Below are 8,313 nucleotides of genomic sequence, written 5' to 3' on the forward strand. Positions count from 1 at the left end.
TAGAAAATAGTAATGTGTTGGTGTCCCTCATCTGCTGTTGACGAGGGTCGGCAATACGTCGGCATTTTACGTTAGACAAATTGGATAAAATTAACTGAATAAATCAATTGCATCAATTTGATAAGTTTATGACTTGATTGCACTTTTTGCAAGTTTTGGGACTCAATTATACTTTTATGATAGATTTTAGGACTTTCAGCGTGCTTATCCCAAAAAAGAAGAAAGATACTCGGCCGGTTGGCAGCCCTCGGCCAAACTTGGGCAAGGGACTTCGGCTTGTCCCGTCAATGGTAGGGCAACAACGTGAAGGGCTGTAAGCCCTCCCCGCATCTTCCTACTTTTATTGTTCTTTCATTTTGTGTATATTCTTAAAATTTTACTAACCTTTTTATTAAAAAAATTAAATTTGGACCAAAATCTTGTTATTTTAACTACATTAGCATCACGTACGACAAATAAAGCAATGAAAATACAAAGTCGGTCTTTTTTATAGCCAGATTCATTGGAGTCAATAAAGGATTCGATTACAAATTTTAAAACTCGATTTCATGATAAACTTCAGTAATTCAATGCACTTTTTCTTTTTAAATAAATTTGGCAGAGAGAGCAAAGAACAAAAACCCTAAATGGAAAGGGGCATGGGCATTGGGCAAAGGCTTCTCTCTCTTTTTAAATTCTCTCTTGCGCTCTCACTCTCAATCTCTCGCGGCTTCGCCTTCCAGTTCACCCTTTTTTCGCTCCCTGTTTCGCTCTCGCCCAACGGACAACGAGTTGGCGAACCATGACTCAGATTCGCGTGTGCGCTTCTCTGTCCCCATCATTGCTGATATCGATCTGTACAGGTTCGACACCCTTGGGACCTTCCAGGTACTTCGACACGCTCCCTCCCTTCCTCCGCTTCTCTCGAGGCTCTGTTCGGCCTTTCTGTTTATGCTTGTGTTCAGTTTTGGTGAATTAATCCCATTCTGGGAAAATGGCCGGCCGGTTTTGTCACTCTTTTGGGTGATTTTGTTGTAAGAAATTCGTACTTTATTTGGGACCTGTCACCATAAGAAGAAATGTAGTTCGGGAGGTCCAATGTTCGATGATTTGCGATGGCCTGTCGACCAAGTCCATTGATTTTAGCTGATCAAGATTTGCATTCATATTTACGAATAGAACCAATTTTTTTTTTTTTTTTTTAAAAACTGCTGTTATGGGTAAACCCTAGAACCGGCTACTCCGGTCCTGTTCTAGGGTCCACAAGGTCGATTCTCGGTTCCACAAACCTTGAACAGACCCTATTCGGTTCGGGATAGGACTCGATCCATCCCGCAACCGATCACCCTAGCTGCATTGACTCCGGACTCCAAAAAGTTGCGTACTGTATATGCAAGGTTTAATCACCAAAATTGACATATAGGGAGTAGTGCTGCGAATAAGATACATTGTGAACTTTACGGGAAATGAGAGTAAACTAAGGTTCTGTTTGGCGGTGATTCTATTCCAAAAAAATGATTTTGATCAAAATCACTTTTTTTGATTCTCGTTTCTGGATGATTTTTTGATAATCGGAATGCGTTTGGTAATTGTTTAAAATTTTTGTTCTGAAAACGAAACGCGTTTGGTAGCTGCACAAAATTTCCGTTCCCAATTTGTCATTTAAATCAAATAATTATATAATCACATTTGATGGCAAAGAATAGGGAAAATAATCAAATAGTGATTATGGAGCAAAAAAAAGAAAAAAGAAAAAGCAACAAAATTTGAAAATAATCAAATAGTGATTATGGAGCAAAAAAAAGAAAAAGAAAAAGCAACAAAATTTGAAAATAATCAAATAGTGATTATGCAGCAAAAAAAAAAAAAAGCAACAAAATTTCCGTTCCCAATTCGTTTGTCGGTTTGTCATGAGTATGCGATCGTTTATATTGTTTGAAAAGTAATTTGTATTACATTTACAGAATTTGTCTAAATTATTTGTTTGTTATTATTTCTTGTGACTTTTAGATTGATTATAAAAAAAAAAAAAATTTGAAAGAAAAGTTCCTCATTGTGCAACCATCTATAGTTTTGCACTCTTGTAAATTACACATCGTGTAAGCTTACAAGACCCGCAACTCAACTACATTGAATTTTTTTTTCACTCGACTCGACAAATTTTTTGTGCGGCTCGAAAAATGGAGAAAAAATGGATATTTAGTTCGCGACGAGGATGGTTGGGTCCAGTCTTTAATAAAAAAAAAATAAAAGTTGAAAAAACATAATAGGAAATAAAAAAAATACAAACTTAATTAGAATAAAAAATAAAATAGCTAAAAATTCGAAAAAAAACATGCGTATTAGAGGTCCCATAATATAAAAAATTAAATTATATTTAAAAATTGTATAAAACTAATTTTTTAAATATAAATATAAATATAAATTGAATTTAAAAATAGGCTTAAAATTTTACAAAAAAAATAATTTTTTTTAAAAAAAGGGGAGAGGAAGAATCTGGTGACGAGAATTTTTTTTCAAAATTTTAGCTTTTTTCAATCTTAATTTTTTTAATTATTTTTAAATTATTAAATTAAAAATATAAATAGTTTTTATTTCCCCCATTTATTAAATTTTTAATTTTTTTATTAAATTTACCTTAAATAAAATTTTTAATTTAAGAAAATTAGTTTTTAACAATTTTTAAAATTGAATTTTAATTTATTTTAATTTATGTAAATTTGATAATCCACATGGATTTTTTTTTTTTAAAGAATACCATTTTATATTGAAAATTTAATTATAAGTATGAGGGATAAGTCATAAGTATATCGTGCAAAAAAGTGATCCCCAAAAGTGTTTCAAAACACCGGAATCATCTTTGTTTTGCTTCTAAAAAGTGGTCCAAAAGTGTTCCGGGACTAAAATGAAAATCATTTTTTTTTCATTACCAAACATGTTTATGATCCTTTTTTGTTTACGTGAACGAAACAGGAAGATCGGGAATCAACGCCAAAACGAGCCTAAGGGTGCGTATGGTAACGTTTCGTTCCGGGGAACATATTTAGAATAGAAACATTTTTTTTGTGTTTCTGTTCCCGGCTACGATTTTCAAGAACAAAAACGCGTTTGGCAAGTACAAAAGAAAAACACTTTTTTCACCAAAAGGAAGGATTTGCAACCGGTGGCCGGTAAGGGAGGAGGCCGGTGATCGGCGGCGGCGGTGGCCAGCGGTGGTGGCAAGGGGCGACGGCGACGGCGGCGGCGGGGGCGGCAGGCGGCCTCGTCAACTCCTCGCCGACAATGGTTGGCTGTGGTGGTTTGCACAAACTCGCCCTCGAGTTGTTTCGAAAAAGTCTTCCGAAGAACAAGAAACAATTTTTTTTTGTTCCTTAATTTTGCTTCAAAAGTGTTCTTTTTCTCAAAAATGTTCTCCGGAATACTTTTGGAACATTTTTTTATCATACGCGTTTCTATTCTGAAAGTGTTCAGGGAACACTTTCAAAAGAGAAATACTTTCCAGGGAGTGTTACCATACAGACCCTAATTAACTGAATTCTCTCGGTATCAACTTTGATTGATGCTCGGGCACATCGAATCTGACGTCGGCGAGTTCTCGATTTTCGCTCCATTATGACATCACGCAATCGGAACGGGTCTTCTCGCCCTCCGAATGTTGTAAGAATAAGTCCCTCGACTTTTTGTGGCTTTTACTTTGGTTTCTTCTATTTTTCATTGTGCTTTCACTTTAGCGGATTGCAACTGCCCTAGATGACACATTGAAATTGGCTGCATGATATTTGAAACACTTCTTAGGGTTGTGTGAGTTTTTGTAGCTCCATTTAGTTGAGAGAGAGGTGCAAGTAGATATGGCCACGGGCCGGTTTGGGCCCAAAATCGGCCCGTGGAATAACAAGAACTGGCCCGTTGATTAGGACTACCGGCCCCTCTCGTCACGGGCCGGTTACGGTTTAAAAAAATTCAGAACAGGCCCGGAACAGGCGGTTCCGGGCTAGTTACGAACCGCCAAAAAAAAGGTAAAAAGAGCCAATAGCTCTTTTCCCCCCAACGGCCCAATTTTTTTTTCTTCTTAAATTTTCTATAAATACCATTTCCCCATTTCATTTTTTCTCACAATTTCTCCCAATTATCTCAAATTCTCTGAATTCTCTCAATCCCGGCTCAATTCTGTTAATTTTCTGAATCGACTTTCCGCTCAATTCTCTAACAAAAATGGCAAGTGGAAGCGGAGTCGGTGATAGGAGAAAGAGCCCAATGCCGATGAGGATAGGGAAATTTGATTATCCTCAATCTCATTATCAATATGATCCTCGTGACTTTACATGTTGGGTAAATGCTGATGATAATATCAACTATATTCCCAATTTGAGCACGTCCTAATGCAAGAAAATCTTCATCCTCCTACCGGCGTCGAAAAAACATCGATAGCAAAGGAGCCGGAATGGCAGGCTGGGGAGAGTACATCCAACTTATGGCAACATTTCGACAAGATACTGTTGACACCTAAATTTTAACTAAAATTTTCAATCATTAATTTGCATAAAAAATCAGGAATTATTTTTAGTTCCTACAAAAATAATTAGCACATCACTCGTATTTAATTTTGTCATTCATGCATATCATTTGCATTTTAATTTGGACCGGCGTTGGACGGGTTTAAGTGATGGAGGTTCCGGGTTTAATCTGGTAAATTAAAACCCAAACATTGGATGTACGGCCAAGTCCCTTTGATCATTTATATGGTCAAAATTGTGTACATGGGTTTTTGAACTTGAGCAGATTATGGGAATCAACTAGCCAATAATACTAAGATTTTTTTAGTTATTACTTCGTGTAACTCCTCGTGATTTTCAAGGAAGAAATCCAAGACTGTGGGATATCAAAAATTGTCTGAGTAATTGACGGGAGTCATTCTTTTTTTTTTTTGGTCCAATACGGGACGGGAGTCATTCTAGTTAGGAAAATCTCGAGCAAAAAGCCAGTAATTCATAAAAATTGCTGAATCCCCATGATCAAGGGATTTCACGGTTGCATAAAGGATTGTGGCAGATTTCTCCTGGGTCTATAAAAGAGACCATCAATACACTGCCAAAGGGAGGGCTCCACAGTTGCACGGCACAAAGAGAGAAGGAAGGGAGCTTCGTCCGGTGAGGTTCGGAGAGATAAAAGTGAGAAGAGAAGGAGCTCTGTCATGTAAAAGAGAGATACACGTGAGTTTTTTAAAGCAAAAGAAAAAAATGGACTCTCGGAACATGCGTGAATGAAAGTACGTGAGCTTGCCAGAGGGGGGGGGATCTACATTCATTCGGAAAATTCACAGAAAAACACACGTCCTTGCTACTTTGCTGCCATCCTAATACTAAAACTTGTGCGGTGCATTCCCGGTGACAAAGACACTTTTATTTCCAAGAGAATTAGCTACCGCACCGGAAATCCTTCTATCCTTGCTGTTCGGCACTACTAGCTGCACCTGGCGTTCCTTTCTTTGTGGCTGTCCCCTGTTTAGAGTTAATGTTTTGTCCCTCGTTGCCGCTGCACCGAAGAGAAAGTCCAGACAGAATTCGTGTGCTTCCCCTTACCACCGAAAGTCCGAAGTAGCTACAAACCGAATGCAAGTGATCATCCGGCCGATCGGTCCAAGAATTTCATCTACAAGATCGTGTGAGTTTGGTCTCAAATAAAAAAAAAAAGAGCAACTTCGTGAGATTAGAAGGTTGTCTAAAAAAAAGAGGGCTAAAGTATTGTGGCAATGTTTCGAGAAGAATCGGGTGAGGTGCTATTCACCAATTTGGAAATATTGTGTATTTAGAGTTGAATATATTCCGGATACTCAAGATATGAATGAAAATCTTTCAAAATGTGATCAATTAGGAAAATCTCATAATCCGTAACTTGCCACACAAGCAAGGATTTGAGTTCAATCGTTATTCGTAGGATTACGAATTAAAGATTGACTCAAATATTCGCAAAATATTTTCGAAAATCGGTTGATATATCCACTTGTTTTGATTGGCATAATATCTTTAGAATGAATATTCTCTTGCATAATATTTAAATTTTTAAAAGATATTGTATTGTATTTTAGATAAAAGTTGCATCCTTAAATTAAAATCATGTAGATATTTGCACTTTTAATTTAATTTTAGAATGAGCTAATTTAGATTTGCATTTTAGGATAGAATCCCCATATTTGAGTACATTTTCATGCTAAAATGTGCAAGATAATTATCTTTAGGCATAGTTTTATTTAGGGTCATTCATTAATCCAAAAATACAAAAAATAAAATAAGCTTGCTATGTCATTTGCATGCTAGGCCTAGATCATATAGAATTTGCATGTTTAGGCCTTCAATTAATTCGTAAGCCGTGTAGTCGATTTAATTAGATTGTAACATCGCTCATACATTAGTTTAATTTAATTTGCATGTCATCTAGCTTAGTTTTGCATTTGCATCATGACGTTGCATCATTTAGCGTAGAATTCATATATCATATGCATTCGTAAAAAAAAAATTAAAAAGGAAAGAAACACTAGATTTTGTGGCGCATGCTTCCCGAGTTTATTTGATTTACGGATGTTCATTGATTGATTGTGCACCCGCATGATAACCTTCGTTAGTGGCTTAGGTTAAAATCAATTAATGTTGCCCGACAAAAATATTTTTTTCATGAAATAAAATGGCACCAAAAGGGCATTAGAGTAATCTAGCGTAATCAAGTCCCCGGACTTAAAATCTACGGTTCATAGAAGTAATTTAGTTCTCTCGCTAATTTACTTAGGTTTCTAATCGATCTACCAAAAACGATTAGTGGCGACTCCAATTTAAATATCTTTGCATGTTAAGTTGCGATTTGGTATGAATTTGGGAGAGTCCGAGTTAGGTTAGTTGAATAATTGACCTGATAATCCATTAGCCTAGAATTCTTGAATTTTAGGTCGCGACAACTTGGCGACTTCACTGGGGACTGTTCCTTGTTTTTTTTTTTTTGAAAAATTTGATTAATTAATCACTTTACTTTTCGGAAGAATTAAAAGGAACCTTAGTGGACTTAGGCTAATAATTTCAAGAAAAATTGCATTTTTGTTTGGCAATTGGACTCTAGGTATGTCCCTAACCTTGTGTTAGATGGTTTTGCAGATGAGAGATATAAGGGGTGGAGCATGTGGCTAACCCCTTTGTTTTACGGGATTGGAGTTTGAAATTTCTGTGATTTATTTCTTGCAATTTTTGAAGTGGTGTTTGCATGTTATTTGTTGTGCATGATTAATTGCTTTAGCAGTACCCCACACAATAACTCGTGGCTGGACCTGGGCCACTAGGTTTAGGATGGTATTGAGATTGGTTCTAGCGTTCACCGTGGGATCATGGTTGAAAGTTAGTCCAAATTCAATCCCGAATCATTTTCCAATAATGAGTTCTAAAAATTAGAACTCATACTCGGTAGGATTACCGAAGTAGGAGTTATAATTTTTAACTCGAGAAGCCGAAGTGAAATGACCCGGCTAATCCTAGTTACATTGCAGGATTACGATTAATCTTGATTATGTATGCGAGATTATCGCCTTGTCGTAAGTCTTTCACTACATTTTGTCAGCCTCTAGGATAGATAAAATAAGTTTAACTCACGAATCATGTGCATGTCCTTGTGATTGTTTTTCTTCCTATCCTATGGTAAAGTATGCTCCTAAACTTTATCTTGTCTTATGTTATTTTTGGGTCGGTTCATCATATTTAGGTTTGTGGCATGTGATCTATAGACAATAGGGCATTCAGATCTCCATTTCGTATACATTCCAAAGGCTTAGTTGAAGCAGATGTGGGGTCATTTGAACATCAATGCACGGAATTATGTCCTTAGCCATATGGGTAATATGTTGCCACTTTTGGACATCGGATTATAGATTGCGGTTATGCAAGCACTTGCATATTTTTGGTGCCCGGATACTGCTACCTTTGTTCTAGGTATGCACAAGCTCACTCCGACTTTGGAAGAATATAGCATTGCCATTAGAAAACCTTTAGACAGCTATTTAATTCATCCTTGTGTGGGAATTGATCCGGTTTTCTTTTTTGCTGAATTTTTGAAAGTTAGCGAGAATGAAATGAGGAAAATACTGAAAGAAAAATGTCAAATGTGTTCTTTCTCATTTTTCATTGAGTGTTTTTATGAAAGCAATTCATACTTGCGAGGTAGGATTTTCATTCTAGCTTTCTTTGGGCTTGTGATTTTTTCACTCCAAAGGAATTTTATCAGTCCATCCATGGGTTGGATAGTTAGGCAAATTTGTAGTGGAATGAATTTCATTAATGCTATCCTAGCTGAAACTTTCAT

The sequence above is a fragment of the Rhodamnia argentea genome, chromosome 9 (genome assembly GCF_020921035.1).
Source record: "Rhodamnia argentea isolate NSW1041297 chromosome 9, ASM2092103v1, whole genome shotgun sequence".
Classification (NCBI taxonomy): Eukaryota; Viridiplantae; Streptophyta; class Magnoliopsida; order Myrtales; family Myrtaceae; genus Rhodamnia; species Rhodamnia argentea.